The 19,908-nt window shown below is 43.1% G+C and overlaps 1 long non-coding RNA gene across 1 annotated transcript in view; it reads left to right on the top strand.

Moving 5' to 3' along the window:
- Positions 1-12,451, top strand: part of LOC142488798 (uncharacterized) — a 94,336-nt gene extending 81,885 nt beyond the window's left edge. Inside the window, exon 4 of the long non-coding RNA XR_012799668.1 lies at positions 11,258-12,451. This is a non-coding gene — a long non-coding RNA (uncharacterized LOC142488798). The remainder of the gene's footprint in view (positions 1-11,257) is intronic.
- The last annotated feature ends 7,457 nt before the right edge of the window (positions 12,452-19,908 follow it).

Here is a 19,908-nt window from a genome sequence, read left to right as displayed (position 1 = left end):
TCAGTCCCGGTCTTCTGGATAGAGCATCGGCTCCAATGTTTAGGGGCCTCAGTTCGTACTTCAACATAAACTGGTAGTTCAAAAGGGACACCAGCCATCTGTGGCCGGTGGCATCCAGTTTGGCGGACACCAATATGTCAATGGATAGTTGCCTGTTTGCACTTCGAATGGGTCTCCATACAGAATGTCGTGGAGTTTGTCCACAATTTCCCACTTGAGAGTGAGGAATTCCAGCTCGCTGGGGGTCAAGCTATGACTGACGTATGCTACTGGCCCGGAGGCCAGCCGGGTACTTCTGGTGCATGACCACACCTAGGCTGTTTAAGCTCGCATCCATGTGAAGGATATATGGCTGCTCGGGATCGGCATAAGCTAGAACGGGCCTCTGTTAGGCTTTTCTTTAGGCTGATGAACGCCTTTTCACAAGTGGACATCCACTTGTCTTCAAACGGTAGTCGCGCGGAGGTGGCTTCCTGCCCTGTGTCCTCTGGGTATATCTTGAGAAGGGTATTGAGGACCTTGCTTTACTCAAATATCCCTCCACAAAGCGGCGATAGTATCCACAAAATCCTAAGAAGGAGCGTAGCTCCATTACATTTTCTGGTCTCGGACAGTTTTCCATGGCTTTGACTTTAGTGGTGTCGGTAGCTATTCCATCCACGGACACCATGTGTCCCACGTAGGTCACTGATGTGCAGCAGAACCAGCATTTGTCCAGAGACCGCTTCAAGCCATCCTTGCCCAGCCGATCCAGCACTTTCAGCAGACGTTCCTCATGTTCTTCCATAGTCTTGCCGAAGACTATGATATCATCCAGATACACTAGGCATTCCCATGGGTTCATGTCACCAATAGTCTTCTCCATCAAATGCTGGAATGCTGCTGGGGCACCACAAATAACTTGTGGCATGTGGGGGAATTGATAGAAGCCAAGGGGACATACAAATGCCGTCTTCTCTTGATCTTCAGCACTCATAGGTACTACCCAGGTAGTACCCAGATCTCAGGTCCAGCACGCTGATCACAGGCTTCCCAACAGCGCGCTGAGAGTTTCTTCGTTCTGCGGAAGAGTTTACTGGTCGGGTACAGTTCAGTTGTTCAGGGTCTACACATAAGCGGACTGATCCATTTTTCTTTTGGGCCACCACGATCGGGGATGCGTAGGGACTAGGGGATTCCATCATTATACCCACCGTTTCCATCTCTTGTAGGACGTCCCTCATGTCCTCCACATCTTGGGGAGGAATGCGTTGGGAACGCTCCTGGAATTCCGTGGTGTCATTCAGCTGGATCGTGTGCTGGGCGTTTTTGCTACACCCCACGTCCATTTCGCTGGTGGAGAACACGTCCCGGCGTTCTTCCAACTTGGCCTTTAGGCAATCCTTCCAGAAGAATTGTCTGAAGAATTGTCTGTTTCCTCAAATCTCCACCGAGAATATTTTCTCCTGGGGGCATATTCCAGGTACTGTATCACTTGTCTGCAGACCTGGTAGATGAACCACATGGGATAAATGGTATGTGCATCGTCCTCATGGCTGATGTCGTCCGTTCTGGGGAAACAGGACATTCCAGGGATGTTTGTTGTCTGCATACAGTTGTATTGTCCCGGCAAAAAATAAAATTCAACAAATAAAATCAATTAACAATTTATCACACGGTATAGTCAGTGTGGACACAAAATACTGCACAATTGTACACAAAAAAGATGAGATTTATATAACCGCTAGATGTAAAGTTAGATAGGCTAACCTAGTATATGCATAAAATAAATGTAATAACCTAGTATTAAATAAACAACTCCTACAGTATATCTAGAGTGTATGATGTACATATGCCTATAAATAGGTAGCTATAGTTATGATCGGCATCTATAGTATCCTGTATAATTAATTTAGCAGGTAGAAACCAATATAATAACTCACTAGAGTTCTCCAAAAAGGAGTTTGCAAATAAATATCCATAAACATATATAATGTATGAAATATTTGATGAATCTCAAAGAAGGGGGGGAAAAGGAGAAAAAGGGATAATATATATAATGATGGACAATAAACAAAGACCCAAAATCTAAATAGCAATCAGTGAACAATGGTACTAATGTCAAGGCATTCATTCAGACAATCAGGTGCCATAGTTTTCAATCTGAAGATCCAGTAAGTTTCACGCTTGCAGAAGGACTTGAACCTATCACCTTCTACAACTGTGATGGAAATATGTTCCAGTCCCTCTACACTTTTGTTATGATATATAGAAAAAAGTTTGGGAACTCTATGGGACACATTGCTATTAATAATACTTCTACGATGTTCCAAGAATCTAGTACATAGTGGACATCTTGTCCGACCTGTGTACCGTAGTCCAGACAGACAAGAGATCATATGACGGACATAGATCGTCAAACAATTCAACTTTTGACCTTAAATGTTTCCCCGTTAGGAAAGGACTGGATTTATTTTTGGTGATTACAGATGTGTTTGCATGTGCTATATCACCCTCTGTCACATATGTAATTACATGTTGACTTCTTTATGACTATGGAGTGAGAATCATGCACATCTTTTAATTTGCTTGGAGCAAGTTTATTCTTATAGCTCTATGCTCTCATATATTACTGATGAAACATATGTAACGGGTATTCCACCCCACCCAATCTCATATATAGTGCGGGTGAGTAGAACATGTGGTGTTACCGGTGTGGTGCGTATACCTGCAGGCTCACAGGAGGTCTGAGCCTCCGCTAGTGAGAGCCTGGGGTGAATCCTCTGGAACGGATCTTCTTTCAGCGCCTCCACCTATGTAGGATTCTATGGAAGTGTAGAATGACCCTACATAGGAACCCAATCAGAAACCACACACACAGTGATTATATAATAACTAAGGACTTTACTTATGAACATAGGACATACGTGCATACTACATTAGTAACCAACCTGTGTCCCTCTCTAGAGGAAACACCTATTGCGTCACGCAGGACGCTTCCCAAACATCAGTGAACCCACCCATTGTCCAAAACCCCACCCAATGTCTCACACTCCCGCAGAGAGGCAATGGGTGACTGCGCAGTCACAGTTAGCTAAGGGCCCGGTGGTGCACTTATATATTGATACCTTCCGAGCACTCCAGTACTCGGGTCGGCAACGATCTTCTCAAAGGGTCCGTCGACGAGGACTCCTCAGTAACACAGTCTCTGTGGACCCCAACGTGGGTCCAACCGCTTTCCGGGAACAGCAACCGCCGCTGAATCCCTATCTCTCTAACGGGCAGTAGCGTGACAGGAACCCTAACCTAGGGCCTGTCCCTGATGTACCGCAACCTGAGGTGACTTGGGGAAAACTCCTAGGGCCTGCGGGATAATAACCTACCCCCCTTCCCTTACTACCCCAAGTCCATTCAACCTCACTAACCGCTGACAGCCAACGTGCTGCGCAACAAGGTGCCTGCCTGCCAGACCTCACAGCACTGACCGCTGTGACTCTGACAAGGCAGCACTCTATACTAAGGGCAGCGTCCCTATCTTGGGCCTCCCTAAATACTTAACCCACTAACCTGGTGGGGAGTTGGGGCCTACCTGGGGTGTGGGTACCTATGGGGTGCAGGAGCTGCTCTCACTCCCCACACCCTTTCTTCCCTCACAGCTCCCTGACTCCAACTCTCTATAACCTCCCTATCTCAGCTCCCCCTAATGTAAGTGGCAGGGTCCCTAACCTGAGGGCTGCCCCTGGCAACACTCACCTTACTGGGGAACTGAGCTATCTCGGACCCTGGGGGGCTCCGGTCTCTGACTGCTTGCTCTGACTTCTTGCTCCAACTGACTGCGTAGCTCCAGCCCGCCAAATGTATCTATCTCCCTCCAGGGCAGTCCTACAGCCCTATTGGCTCCTATCAGGCACCTGGTGCCTGCCTCGCTATGCCCCATGGGAGTTGTAGTCCCATGGAGCCTAACAGCACATAGGGACCGCGTGCGCGCCTTTCCTATGCCTGCACTAGCTCCTAATGGCCGCCGCAATCTCTCCCTACCTCTCGCGCGACTCTCCTGGCTGGCTCCTACACTCGCGCGATCACTGCGCATGTGCGAGTGGTGGAGTAATGGCGGCGCCCTGCTCTGCGGCCGCCGGGACCTTAGAGATGCGATCGCGGCCTTAGCAACGGCCCGATCGCGTTCTCTGCAACCGGCCGCAGGCAGGAGAAACCGCTCTGCTCCCTGCTCCAGCCCCCACCCTTGGAAGCAGCCGTCGGGTTTTTCAGTACCCACGATCGAGCTGCGCCAGGGAAGGGGGGTCTCCAGAAGCTGCTGGAGACTAGGGTTACACTCTCCCCCTGGTGGAACTCCAACGTCCTCGCTTGGATAGCAAGTATAATCAGGCACAAACATTATATAACGAAAATGCAGTACACAGAATATACAACACATGTCGAATTTACATCTCAGATTACATTGCACTTCACACCAATTAATACCCGAGACTGGCTGAGACCATGTGTGGGGTGCCCCGAACTGAACATGTGGGGGTACCTCACTTTTGCGTCCGTGAGCCTCCCCTAGAAAAATTTCTTGGAGAGCACACTCTAAAGCGACAGTTACTGGCTCTTTGCTACTTCCTCCCCCTGGTGGAAGGAGTAGCACAGTGTCTCTGAATTGGGCCTTTACCCGGTCATCCGCGGCAGGGATGCGGTAGACCAGGAGACCAGGACCTTTCCCGCGGTCCACTACCTGAGGAATGGGGCGCTCCTTTTTGAGCATAAAGGAGGCCAGTCTCCCTGAATCTCTCTCCACACAGTCTTTGACCCCATATTTTTGTGAGGCTTCCACTGAGAAGCGAGCACTGGACAATGTCTCGGTTTCACCTGGCAGGGGGGAAAGAGTAGACACCTTACCCCTGCGGTGATTCACGGTGGCCAACAGGTCCTCGGGGACGCTGTCAGTTCCCACCTTGGTGGTATCGGGACCTGTCCCCAACTCTTCTGGGACAGTCCACTCACGGACTCGAACTTCGGGAGCGTCGGATCCCAGTCCTGGGACCACTTGTGTCGGAGCGCACGGGCTCACACTCCGCTCAGGAACCGTAGCTTTGACCTTCTTCACGGCCACCTCCATCGGAGTCTGTGGGGAACAAGGGAGTTCCTTACCACTCGGCTGGCTGACGATGGGCTTCTCCTCTTCCGGAAGGATCGGCGGTAGACACTGGTCCACTCTCTTCTCTGGACAGCTACCTTCTAATGAGGACACCTCCACCAGGACGCGATGCAGAGGGGAGCCCTTCGCCCGAGCGACCAGACTTAAGGAGCCATCGTGCTCCGCGGTCACCTGGAGGCTCACCCCCAGCACCCCTGGGGCAGTCGACTCACCCTCGTCGTCTGTAGGTACTGGTCCCAAGCCTAGGACCGATGGTACCTCTGTAGTAGGTCGGACTGACCATTGTAGGGCACACGGGCCCACAGCAGGGTCCGCAACATCGGGATATACCTCTTCCAGGGTACACGGACCCACAGCAGACTCTGTATCCTCTGCATCACCGCTGGGGTGGTTCACCGGTAGGCGCATCGCCACCGATGGGACTTCCACCTCTTCCCCGGAAGATATCATGACAGTATCCTCCGCAAGGTAGTCACCAGATCCTTCTGTAATACAGCCAGTGGTTGTGGGTACGAAGCTTGCGTGCTCCGGTACCTCCACTGCAGTCGCGCTCTTCTCCGCCAAGGGTTCACTTGGCTCCTTAGCTGGCTCTGTAGGCTGGGGTACAATAGGCGTCAAGAAAATTGCATCGCAACAATCACATCTGGGCTCCCACGCCAGTGCTCCCCTAGAACAGTCACAGGTGGGGCTAAAGCATTGTGTACACGGCTCCCCATCTACCTCGGTGATCCTGAAGTCTAGTGGCACTTGGGATATGTCGGCTCCCCGTCATAGGCTTCTTGCAAGCAGGGGCACAGTAGCATAAGGAGATCTATTCCTGGCGCTCGCCAGGGCACATACACATTAGGGTGTATCCCCTGACAGTCTATCTCATCCTCATGCATCATCTCATCCTCAGAGATCAGAGTGTCTATCACAGCGTCCACGTATGGTTGAAGATAACCGTGCTTGCTCCCCCTGGTGGAATCTAAAGGAAGGGCACTTTTTACAAGGGAGTGGTTTTCGCTCTGCACTGAGTCACTCACATCACAGGGGAGGGGTTCTGACTTTCCCGCCAGTCCCGGATGGGTTTCTGTAACCTTTTTCTGAGCAGCCAGGCAGTCAGAAACACGTGTGTCATCTTGAGTTGGCGGGAGCCGCCATTTTAGGTGGGACTCACTGTTAGCATTCCCTGCTGCAGGAGCCTCCATTTTGACTACAGTCTTGTCAACCACACTGCAGCTTTTCGCATAGATCATGAGACAGTCCCCTGCGGAAGACTCGGGTAGTGTTAATACATGGGGAACAGTCTCTAGGCATATGTCATGCGTGGTGAACAGGAGATAGGTTTTGACCTGCTGTACTTAAATAAAGATGTTGTTGTGTGTTTTTTTACTTGTATTTATACAGAAATGTTTTAACTTGCTGTCCGCACACACAGGACCTGCACAATTCCAGTCCCTGAGGGCCGCAAACAGGCACGTTTTTCAAAGGTTACCCTGAAAACCTGCCCTGTTTGCTGCCCTCAAGGACTGTACTGGTGCAGACTGATTTGCACACCATCCCACTGTACATTATATGTTTTGACTTGCCGTTCTTTAATAAAGAAGATGTTGCATTTTGTTTATTTTATGAATAAAGAATTTGCATTTAAAACATGTGACTGTAAACCATACTGACTGACATAAATGTTTTTACTTTCTATACATAAATGTTTTCACAACTGTAGCAGTAAACCATAAACCTGTTGATGTTTTGAATTGCTGTGCATTTCAAATGTTTCTACATTGTACAGTATTTGTAAATAAATATTTTTGTACTTACTCCACCAATAAAGAACATGTTTATTTGTTTTACATTGTTCCATTAGCTCCTTTGCTACTGTAACAAAATACAGTGTTTCTAGAATGTCGAGGCATACTGCACTGTATACTGTAGGCATGCTCAGTACAAGAGTATTTAAAAAAATAGAAGCCATACTGTACTGTACTGTATGTACTGGCACTGTAATACATGTAGAATAAATGCATAGTTTTTATTTTTTCGGGTTTATTACACAGTATACTGAATATAAAAAAGTATTGTATACTGTACGGCTGGAAAACATCAGCATACTGTTTCAGGTACAGTATTCTATCCTAATCAATAACAACGGCCACTAAGCTGTAGACTCCGGTACGTGGCTTTTTAAATCCGATTCAGCAATGTGCAGGCATTGTTACACAAAGCGATATTAGCCATAGAAATCCCTCCATTAGCCGTTTTCTTTTCTGAGGAAAAACAAAAAGAAAAGTTTTACTGTAATGGTCAGCCCCCTAAAGACGCTCCCAGCCAGTCCCACCAATAATTTTCTCGGGGGGCATCTCCTGTTCACTTGCGCACGCGCCTACCGTCGATGTAATGACACGCATATGCGTTTCAAGAAGGTTCCAATGCGCATGTGCCTAGCGTTCCACCAATTGTTCAGTTTCTGCAGTACAGTACTGTAGAAGCCGCTCAGCCAATGATATTGCTTACAGGAGAATCGCTTGACTTTCGAATCGCACCGATATTGATACTACATTGTCAAAATAAAAAAAAACACAGAAAATAATACGGCAACAATACTAACAATACTCACCATAGAATTTCCCATTCAGCTGGCGCCGGCGCCGGTCCACTGCCAGTCCTGTGTTCTTGATCATCCATGTCGATAGTTTGCAGCGTGACTAGTCCGCCTATAGTCAGCTGATGAGGCTGGAAATTGCTTAGGTACATGCAAGCTTGATCGAAACTGCACGCGAAATCCGGCTCAGGCTTGCTGGATAGACATCAAGGGTTGTCACTGACGGTGGGACCGTCATTGGAAGCCGTTGCTGGTGCATTGCTTGGCAGCGACTGTCGTTTCTTAGTTGGTTTTAACACGACCCTTCGCCTTTTGCCGTCATCATGATCATAGATACAGGAAAAAGCCGGTGATACACACCAATACCCTCCAACAAATTGTGGCTCAATACGATAAAAACAGGGATCGCTACATAACCTTTTCCTTATTGCATGCTTCCACGTATGAGGAGCTGGCAAAAATTTGTAAAAGTCATAGTTTTTGATAAAATATTGATAAATTTGAACAACTGTTGCCATCTTATCCTCTGTTGCATCGCAGGCCCATATCAAATACGCGTAACTTCTGTCGGGTTTTTGGAAAGAGGGCTGCACTTGAACACTCAGGGCGGCTGGCGGGTCTCTGGAGAATACTGTAACCGAAACTGGTCTTTGTCTTTCTTTAATATGAAAAGCTTAAATTGATACATTTTTGCAACCTCTTCCTTCAGTCTCAAGGCCAAGTTACAATAGCACACTGTGGTATCTTTTTAACACGAAACACCTACAAGTCGACACATTACTGAAGCGCATGCGCATTACAATTCATGAATATCTGCCATCTGGCGGACACGCGAAGAATTGCAACCTATTAAATCCGAACCATTCTCAATAAACGCATCAACCGCGCGTCAACCGCGCATAACTCGAGGCTGGGAACGCAAAATGAACACGGCATGCGCCAGGTGAAGTGCGTCGCATTCCAGGAAAAATCCAGGGAAAAAACGGCGATGTGTTAGAATAAAAGCTGCCGCAGCAGTATATGCAACCATTCCCCGCTAGCAAATTTCAATTCTTTTCTATTTTGGATTTGTAAACAAATCTGAAAAATATTTTTCTAAATTCAAATTTCTGTACTTATTCTTCCACTTTTTTATTACTTGAACCACCTCTGTCAAAACTTACATTAAAAAAAATGTCTATATATTCAGTGATAATTATTCACATAGGAGACCATTCAGGTTAGTCAACAAGAGTAGATACAATTTCAAAAAGCATGTGCTGTGGAAAGTGAAATTCAAGATCTTTTTAAAAATAAGGACATTGCACATTGTACCTAGTAGTACTGCTGCTTTAAAACTAGTAGTCAGAGGCATTTGATTAGTGTCATGCAGCTGTTGGCTGAATCAACGAACATGTCAGCTTTTGGAACAGAAGCTACTTATTCAGGTTGGAAAGACTGCCAAAAGGTAAGTGTTTTGAAAGTAAAAGCATAAACTATTATGGCAGTTAAGACAGTGACAGTAAAGGTGACTTTAATAAATTTGACGTTCTTAGTATAAGATCATTAAAATAATCTTCCCAAAGCTAGAACAACTAATAACAATTTGCATGATAGTTGACATTTCATATTTTAATTTCATACTATACAAGGATTAACTCAGCAAACATTGTACTGCCTTCTAAAACCAGCTCTAAGGAGCCCCCTGAGCAACCTTAAGGCTTCGTCCTCGGTGGCTGCGGCTGCGCGTGCAACGGCGTGTGTGGCGCACACAAGGTATGGCCCTCTTTGGGGCCGGCCTCTGTAGCTGCCTGCGAGGGCCTGCACAATGCGCAATACGCAACCGCCTTTGCCAAAAGACAATCATTTTGTGCGCAGCGCACGCTCTGGGGCCGTAGCCTAAGAAGGGGGCATGATGTGAGAGCACAAAGCGATTAAAGAGATTACAAAAACAAGATAGTAGTTATAATGCAGGGAGTGAAGGAAGTGAGTATCTGGCCATTGTGCAAGGTTGAGCAGCAGCATGCTGCCTAAGAAACTTGTGGGTCAGCAGGCATGGGGAGCTAGCTATGTCAGACTAAGTTTCAGAACAGAAACTGAGGTCTGAGGAGGAGTTTATCCACATCATCCCCAATATATTAGAGCATTGTGACAGAGGGTGGCTGAGGGCTGGTCTGCAATGTGCCCCTATCTGTCTGGAGCTTAGAGAGGATCGGCAGTGGCTGGCACTAGCATCCTAGCGGTCGCATGCTATGAAGCAGGTTCTAGAAGTAGAAGCTGCTCAAGTGCTGCAGGCTCAAACGGGGAGGATAAATCTAAATAATAAACTAATAAAAATACGTTTTATTAAAGTCCAAACATCCTTGTGGCTGCTTAGTTCAGAAGGTAGGGTTGACCAATCTTCTTTAAACTCCTCGACAAAGATTATGCACAACCAGGGAAAATAAAGTAGCCCAGCTTCTTTACTGCCGGTTAGAGATACAGTATAAGTTTTGGCACCATCAATGATATCAAGGTCCATATCTCTTTTCTCCTGTGTGGAATGACTGTTTCAAAACAGTCTTTAAAGTTCAGGAAAACTTGGGATAACCAGCAAGACCCTTCAAAACAGTCTACAAAAATGCTCCAAAAGACTAAGGACTAAAGACAAGCAGGCTTTTTCTGTGTTCCCTGTGGCGTCCCATCAGAAACATCTAAACAAGGTCTGCAGAACTTAGTGGGCTCTCTGCCGCCATGTCTGCGAAGTGTGGGGCTTTAATTATCCATATATCCCAGAATGTTTTTGTAACAATACCTCCAAGACTTGGCATATACTGTAGATTGGTGATAGAGCATGTGAGTATAGTGTACAGAGTCATATGACTCTATGCATAAAATAGTAAATCGTCTTCTGCACTGTGGTATTTTGGCTGCAGTGTGTACAAGGATTGCATGGTCAGGGCCAGATTAACCATTAGGCAAACTAGGCGGCTGCCTAGGGTGGCAAAAGGGGGGGGGGAGCGGCAGACACCTAGTTTGCCTAAAGCAGTTTCCTTACGGGGTGGAGGATTTCTCCAAGCAAGGAGAGAGCAGGGCTATTGCAAGGGGGCTGGCAGTTTCCTCCATCCTAATTGGCTTCTGCTTGGTAATGCAGCCAATCAGAATACGCTTGGTAGCCTCCCTTTTCATGGGAAACATTTTGGAATTATAAGAAAGAACAGGTTAAATTAATACTACAGTATATTTCTACTACAGTACTGTATGTTGTGATTTACTGTAGGATTTGGCTACCATAGACAAGTACTGTATAGCACACCCAGAAATATGATTATAAGGAAAGTACTGTTCTACCAGAATAAGTCAAACTGTACATAATAAACATGCTATAAGCTAACTTTTAAGACCATTAGTAAAACAGTGTAAGGCGCAAATAAGTGATAGGTGAACTGGTGCAGTGCTCAATTAGTGAAATAAAGCACTCACAGCCTGTCTGATGTAATCAAAATAAAGCATTGATGTAGATAACTGCAAGCTTGAATCCTCCTCTCAGATACCAACACAGCTCTGTTTCCTCTTTGTAGAGACCAGATGTCCATACGCGTCCGTAAAAGACCCCAACCCAGCCAATGTGCTGCCTTCACCTTGTCTCTAGTAAGTAAGGGTTCCTGTGATCGGCTGGATACAGGCTTGGAAGAATTCAGCACTCCTCAGCAAGATAAGAAGTTACAGTATGTTCTCTTGGGCGCCTGTTGGGCAGGTCCCTGAGCGGATCTCTCCTGAGGGCTTCCCAGAATTGAAGGAGAGTGGCAAGATCTCTCTGCCCACAATTCACAGTTACTATAAAACCCACAGTATTTTTCTACACTTAACCTAATGTCCATAGGTCCAGCACAAATCGTATCTCATTTGTCTGATACTGGTATCACGCATTGTAAGATCATACTTTTTCTGCAGAATATCCGGAACCTCAGCAGCAGTGCGCTCATCATTTTTATGGCTGATCTGCGTACCCTTCTATGAATCTTAGTCTTCCAATGGGCATGATACCCAACACACTTTAGCAACACTTGGATGCCCGCTTCCTCTAGCCACCATTGGCTGTGCGTTGTTCTGTATCTGCTCTTGTACATGCGCATTATTGCCATGCTATATTCCGTGGAAATCTTTTTGGTCATTGCTGCTTTTCAGAAGGATTGAACCACTAATTATTGTGCATTCAATGTGTATTCAACATGAAATGCATCTTCATTTTACATTTTGCTGTATTTAAAATGTAAAGTGAGAGGTATAGGTATATGCTTACTTTTTACACCATACAAATGTAGTCCCACCCTACACTGAATGCTGCCCATGTGACGTAAGAGCAAGACATCTGGAGGCACCCTCCCCACCCCCGGAGGCACTCTTCCCTCCCAGAAGTTAGCTGTGCCTAATTTCTAAAGCACACCTACGGTACCACAGAGGCAAAGACCACAGATGATCCGTGGGAATGCAGTAGGTGACATTCCTCTTTCCGTTATACTAATGGAAACTAATCTCTTAAATGAAGCATTTTAATAGCCTAGACTCATGACTACTGTCCCACACCACTGTCGCTCCTACCAACCACTGTGACCAAGCAATGCCATCTACAGCACTTATTAACTCACCTGCTGTTTCTGTATGTCTCCAAACACACCACTTAGATTGTAAGTTCCCCGGGGCAGGGATTTCCTTTCCTATTGTCTGAGTTTGTTTGTTGCACTTATTGTATTATAATTCAGAGCACACCAAAGGTCAGGTAAAAATGTAATGTGTAGTACAAATTGAAGTAAGTGTAAACTTACATGTAACATTACAGCAGTTCAGTAGAATACAATGAAATACGTCCGTGTTACCCAGTTCCTGATCCAGAAGGAGTAAGAGACCGATTGAGTGTTCAGCTGTATGTCCCGTGTGCTGGGATCAGCTGCTTCTTTGTGTTAACTGTCCAGATTCAAAGGTCCCGTATGCTCCTAGTCAAAGTGCGTCTCACTGCTAACTTCTTCCGATCTTGGAACTTTGCAGTTAGCAACTTCACAGGACAATGAAAATGCTACTACCACAACGCGTTTCACACATTAAAGTGCTTCGTCAGGCAGTAGTATGCTACACCCATATCCAGATAGACATACCTTCAACTTTAGTGGAATTCAATTAGCTTTAATTAATCATGAGTTTTAATTGGAATTTTAATTTGAATATGTACCCACTTGTTGCAATTCTTGGAGCTTTGAAGCCCAATGGCCACATTTATAATAAAACAAGTTGTACGTGATCAAATAAAGATATATATTATAGTAAAAACCTAAATGGTATTATATATGTGTACATTTATTGATTGATATTATTATTGTGGTAATAAAACGGATATGGATTGAAGCATGTTGAAAAAGCATGGAAAGGGAAAGTATCTACTGGCGCCAAATAAGATATATACTGCAAAAGGATATAAGAAAACCAAGCCTGTTGGCTGTAGACACGAAACTCCTCACGTTGTGCTTAAAGAAAAGAAAAAGCACAACACATAGCGTAATACTGTGACTATAAACGGACAACACTTAACAACATGTAACAGCTGAAAAATAAATTGGTGAAATCTCAATATTAAAACATTTAATAACAATTATAAATAATATATATTACACACGGACATTTAATAAACAAATAATGCGATAAAAATAGAAGCACTCTGCACCGCCGATGGAGATAGTAGCAATGCCTACTCACCAGATGGAATGAGTAAGTAGGCGGTGGATAATTTTGAGAGTATCCCCTCTCGTTTGTAAAGCTGCTCTCTGCTGGCTGGCGTCTCTGGGACCGTAAGTGTGGAGATCTTGGTACGGTGCCTTCCGCGACTCACTTGGGAAGACGCCCAGGAGGTGATGAACAGCAACAGCTGATTCAATACGCCGTCGACATCAGCAGGAAAACCAGTTAGCAGCAAACGCACATTCAGCAGCAGCAGCTGATGCAGCACGCCGTCGGTGTCAGCGGGCTGACTGGTCTGCTGCAAGCGCAGATGGAACTGAGCGTGTTGCAATTCTTGGAGCTTTGAAGCCCAATGGCCACATTTATAATAAAACAAGTTGTACGTGATCAAATAAAGATATATATTATAGGTAAAACCTAAATGGTATTATATATGTGTACATTTATTGATTGATATTATTATTGTGGTAATAAAACGGATATGGATTGAAGCATGTTGAAAAAGCAGTATATAAAGTTCATAAACAACATTAACTGGAAAATTGGTTCATATATACAATACATGACATAAAATACACACTATTACTGAGGGTGGGGAAGGGGAAGGAGGGGGAAGGAGGGGAGGGGTGTTTGTGGAGGAGAGGAGAACCTCCATACACAGTAGCTGCGAAAAGGAGAAGGTGTAGCATACATGAACTTTTAGAAAGCACGAGCGCGGATCGGAACTCTTTTGCTGGTAATATTGGGGAACTTGCTTCATTTATTTTTTCTCCATTTGTTTCACGCTGCACAGATAAGACTTTCATATATCAATATTGCTATTTATTGTACATTTTATTACATTCAGTAGTTTTACTTCCATATTCTATTGGTATTGTTAATATATTTTTAATTGTTGGATTTTTACATTTTATGTTTTTATAACTTGTGTTATACCCCATGTCCTCTTCACCCCCATCACTTGTTGTGCTATTGTCACCTCCCCCACATTCCCTTACCAACCTTACTATTCATCCCTCTCCCTTTTCTCCATCGTCCCCTTCCCTGACCCTTTCCCCCAACCTTTACAGTCATATTATGGCAGACTCTAACACCAGTCGATTTTTTAATTGTCTTAATAATAGATACAACAAAACTGAAGTACTGAGTAAAATGTTCTCAGAGGAATCAATCATTCAGGAAGATGTACCCAATCTACCTACCAAAATTAACATCTTGCACAGATTACTTGAGAAAGAGATTAGATCCTGTTGGGATATGGCCACACTGGAAGAATATACCAAGTGTGGCCGTATACCCAGGGGTCTCAGGATACTAAAGACCTCTAGTTATGGTCTGAGCAATCAAGAGTTTGTGCAAGAATGGGTTACATTTTAGTATTACAAGTACACACTATGTTTGGCTTTTCGTCTTTCCACATACACATGGTTGTCCACCCACTATCCTGAGTGACACACTGTCACAGAAAACAACCTGACCCCCAAGACGCCTTTTCACAGAGGGAGGTTGTTTTTTCCACCATACCCCACCACAGTCATTCACCTGAGTTTGGGATAATTTGCTTGATTTGATCAGAGAGAGTTTGAGTCCTGATTTTAAAGAAGTCTTCAGAGATCAGATAACACCTTAAAGAGACGTTGTTGCACTATATTGTGTTTTCTTTCTCCATAAATACATATTCACTATTGATTGAGTGGCACTCCCCTTCCACATTGCATATATGAACCAATTTTCCAGTTAATGTTGTTTATGAACTTTATATGCTGCTCAACATGCTTTAACCCATATCCTTTTTATAACCACAATATTAATATCAATCAATAATGTACACATATATAATACCATTTAGGTTTTTACTATAATAGATATCTTTATTTATCTTATCAAGTACAACTTGTTTTATTATAAATGTGGCCATTGGGCTGCAAAGCGCCAAGAACTGCAACAAGTGGGTACTTTTTCCAATTCAAATTTCAATTATAACTCATGATTAATTAATGCTAATTGAATTCCACTGAAGTTGAGGGTAAATCTATCCAGATATGGGTGTAGCATACTACTGCATGACGAAGCACTTTAATGTGTGAAACGCGTTGTGGTAGTAGCATTTTTATTGTCCTGTGAAGTTGCTAACTGCAACATTCCAATATCGGAAGAAGTTAGCAGTGAGACGCGCTTTCACTAGGAGCATATGGGACCTTTGAACCCGGAAGTGGGGAGTCAACATTGAGAAGCAGCTGATCCCGGGACGCGGGATATACATCTGAACACTCAATCGGTCTCTTACTCCTTCTGGATCAGGAACTGAATAACACGGACGTATTTCATTGTATTCTACTGAACTGCTGTCAATTTACATGTAAGTTTACACTTACTTCAATTTGTACTGCACATTACATTTTTACCTGATCTTTGGTGCGCTCTGTGTTCCTTTTATTTCTATGGTATCCCACCTGCAGAGCTTGCCCTCAGTGTGTGTTTGTGGAGGAGAGGAGAACCTCCATACACAGTAGCTGCAAAAAGGAGAAGGTGTACCATACATGAACTTTTAGAAAGCAAGAGCGTGGATCAGAACTCTTTTATTGTTTTATAATTCCCTGTACTATATTGTCTCATTTGTAAAGCACTGAGCAAACTGTGGGCACTATATAAATAAAGATATACATACATTGCTATGGGTTATTACTTAATATTTTACATCTGATTAGAGCTGATTGTTTTAGTTTTTTCTTAAATACCTAACAGATCCTAAGCAAATTTTAAAAAGTCATCAATAAAACTGTCGCTACAATGCCTTTATGTGGTGACTTCAACGCGTTTCAGAAATGCTTGCTTCCATAGGGGCTCAGAACACAGATATTACAGCAGTCCTAAATACCACAGCATACAGTATACAGTCCTCCATTAATCTTAGCTAATCAAACTCTCCAGCAATTAGTTACAATAAATATGTGCATGTCTCTCTTCTTAACACAATTATTTCTGCTATGTGTCTATGTAAAAATGACATGCAGTACACATTACCACATTGCCCCTCCACCATTCTGTCATCCTCTAGTAAAAGTTATTATCAGCTGTCATGTCTGTCCTTATTGTTTGTAAATATCAATATTGAGTTCTTTGAAAATATCATCTTGATTTTTATCATAACTCAAAAGCAGATGAAACCTGACAACTTTATTTCTATTATTTCTCCATCCTTGGGCATATGTCTAATGCCTCATTTGCAGAACGTACTGCTTTATCCTAGTACCATTTTACCATACTGTTGATTTCTCATAATATGCATTGATTCACTGTCACTCCACAGACCCTCTCCTTTATGCCCCCTTCCCCCAAAGGCCCAATCCATGCAAGTTCCACAAAGACCTGATCCACCCAGGCCCCCACAGAACTGATCCCTCCAGCCCGCTCCTCAGTTCAGCCTCTAGAGCCCAGTACAAGACGTCAATCCCAAGTGCCCAGATGGAGGCAGAGCATACTACTCTCAACACTTCAAAATCCCATAATGATAAAAGATGGGAAAGCATGTTGTGGATTGCATCAAAAAAAACTGGGTGCTTATTACACCCAATGTAGAAGTGACACACCATGTCAGCACCATGACAGGTAAGGCATGCTGGGCCAAGAGAACATAGGGCAACAGAGTAAAAATAGAGCACATAGCAAGATTGAAATGCATAAGGCGGATGCAGTGTAGGGCTGGCTCAACTGCCTTACTGGTAAGAAGAGCTGTATTACAGGCTGACAGTCTAACAGCAGGGCTGTGGTGTGGGCAACAGTCCAGAGTCTTTCTAATGGACAGATCTAGTCTCAGAATAAAGCAAGCTGAAGCTCAGGCCAGAAACAAAGGAGGACAATACATATTTATACATAGGGAATCAGCTTAAATCTATCAGCTTTGCTACAGCAGGCATGACAGAAAGCTTGGTCAGGAATCACTACTCCTCCACATGAAATACTTTCCAGAGGTAAACTACACTACAAATGGCAGTGTGTAAAGCAAATCTGATTAAGCCATATTAACATGGAAACAATGTACTGTAACTTGTTGTTTTAGTGAGATGAGCGGCTTTGCTTGATCTCACTAAAACCTTCAGGTGGCATGATGTTGTTCTTCTCTCTTTTACTGAAGTCACAGGGGGATTTTTATCAAAAACTCCAGGTTGCAACACAGGAAAAACTAGCATCAGATTTATCAAAGCAGCAAACCAGACATAAAGCATTGTGGTGTTCCTCTTTAACAAGTCAAGTGTGGCTTTGTTTTAATCAGGTTCTGGGTGCCCTTGATAGATAACCCCTAAAACAGGAAAACACTTTTTAGTGCATAACTTGTAGGTCCAATCAGCATGAAACTTGCACAGAAACCCTGTGAGTAAATCAAAACGTTAACATTTTTAATATAATATAATTTGATTGCCGCTTTAAACACTTTGGTGGGCTGATGTCCTTTCTTTCTAGTCGAAAATAGAAAAACAGGCACTCCAATGCTCTTCCATAGATTATAACAAGTATTGCACAAGCATTTTATGCGTGTGCAATACATGTTATAATCTTTGGAAGACCAGTGGAGTGCCTCTTTTTCCATGTTTGATCTACCTGTGGCTCCACATTCAGCGGGACCATTGTTGCTGGGCACCCGTATCGATTTGTTACCTGGTATTGTCAGTGCACCTATTTTGGACGTTCTTTCTAGTCTACGTGCATTGTGAGAAGCTACCATACTGTGCGACTCATAGGCTCGCATAGCTTTGAATAATGCTGCAGCACAATTTCATAAATTGCATGAAATAAAAACAACTACGCTCTTTGCATCACTTTGTAGAACTTGATAGATGGCCTCCTCAGAGATCTATACCTTTAAAATGCATGTCTAACCCCAACAGGTGCTGATGTCGTTGAGAAAAAAAAATATAACATGTCTAGTATATCATTAAAGATAAACCCTATGTAATCTCTCAATAAATACTTCTGTCTATGTTGTTCAGTATGGTTTGTTTTTTGACACAAATTATTTGAGATAGCATGTATTTTATCTTGGTTGATACAAGAAATTACAAGTGGCCTAATACTTAGTGACAGAAGCTGACATATCAAAGGAGTCACAAGAATATAAACAAAAAATAAATCACCATTTCAGTGTCCCTCCCCAAAACTAAATTCCTCATTTTACAAAGACCATATAATCCTTTCATTTTCAAACAAATACCACTGCATCTATGTTATTCTAACATAAGCTTGCATAAATCTTACAACAAGAAGCATGTTTATTGTGCTTTTTAATAGCCCTGTTTGAAGGATTTCTTACTGACATCATATGATTGAGGAATCCAGAAGGGATTACATGTGTCATTCCAATCAATTGGTGGTAATTGTAGCACAAAAGACCCGAGATACAGCTATCACACTCATTGCAAACTATGCACTATATTTTCCTACTTTGTAAAAAAAACAGCTATTAAATTAATTGGCACTAAAAGCATGTCACAGGTATCTAATCTATTAATTTTTAGTTAAATATTAACAAGGGTGTCTGCTATGACAAGCATTTGACCTGAGCAAAAAAAATTAATCAGTTCACCATTACAATCTTATGGTTAAAGAAATATTTGGATGAAGGTAAGAGGCGATGGAATTCTTTTGCTTCTAACTTATATATCTTTTATTTGTTTTCATAGAAGTATTGTAATTATGTGAGGCCAACCCGTTGTGCCTGATGTAGCATGTTTGTCTGCTGAACTAAACCACAGAGAGCTGAGCTTTTTGTTACTGGAACAGCAGAGGCTATATTAAGGGTAAAGGGTTTAAATGCAAAATGGTGACTCAGGGCCTTGAAATTTACAGCCATGCAATATGTGAAGAATACATTATTTTTTTTAAGTGTTTCGTTTAGTGGATAAAAATGAGTTGTTTGTCATTCATATCTCTATCAAAAAAAGAACCATGTATCAGGTGTATGTGGTTTTGGTATCTTTGATTTAGGTGTATATAAGGATTGTTCATATGTATCACATCTCAAAGGAGTCCTGGAAGAAGACAGCGGGCAGGGAAGAAGTCATACCGTAGTTGTTAGCTTGGATTATAAATGATGGGGCCGTGGATTCCATATTCCTGAAGATTTATCCTGATATCATGTACTTACATCCATGCATTGTAGTGTTGTCTCCCTCTATTGGCTTTGATGTATACTTTGACTACAATATATATTTCATATGGAGATATATATATATATATATATATATATATATATATATATATATATATATTATTTGTATTCTATATGTTCATTTCAAATATATAGATGTCAGCATTACAGAGTTTTCTTCAATTATTATTTTTTTAGCCAAATTGCTCTGACTTTGTAGTTAGCCTTTTTTCAAGGATTTGGGTTGCTTAAAAATATACAATCCAATATAAATATACATATGTACAAATATTGGACAGTATATTTTTAAACAACCCCAACTTCTTCAAAAAGGTTGTAATAGCAAGTGAAATTGTT

The sequence above is a fragment of the Ascaphus truei genome, chromosome 2 (assembly GCF_040206685.1).
Source record: "Ascaphus truei isolate aAscTru1 chromosome 2, aAscTru1.hap1, whole genome shotgun sequence".
NCBI classification, from domain to species: domain Eukaryota; kingdom Metazoa; phylum Chordata; class Amphibia; order Anura; family Ascaphidae; genus Ascaphus; species Ascaphus truei.
The sequence above is the reverse complement of the archived record's forward strand: the minus strand, read 5'-3'. Positions and strand labels throughout refer to the sequence as shown.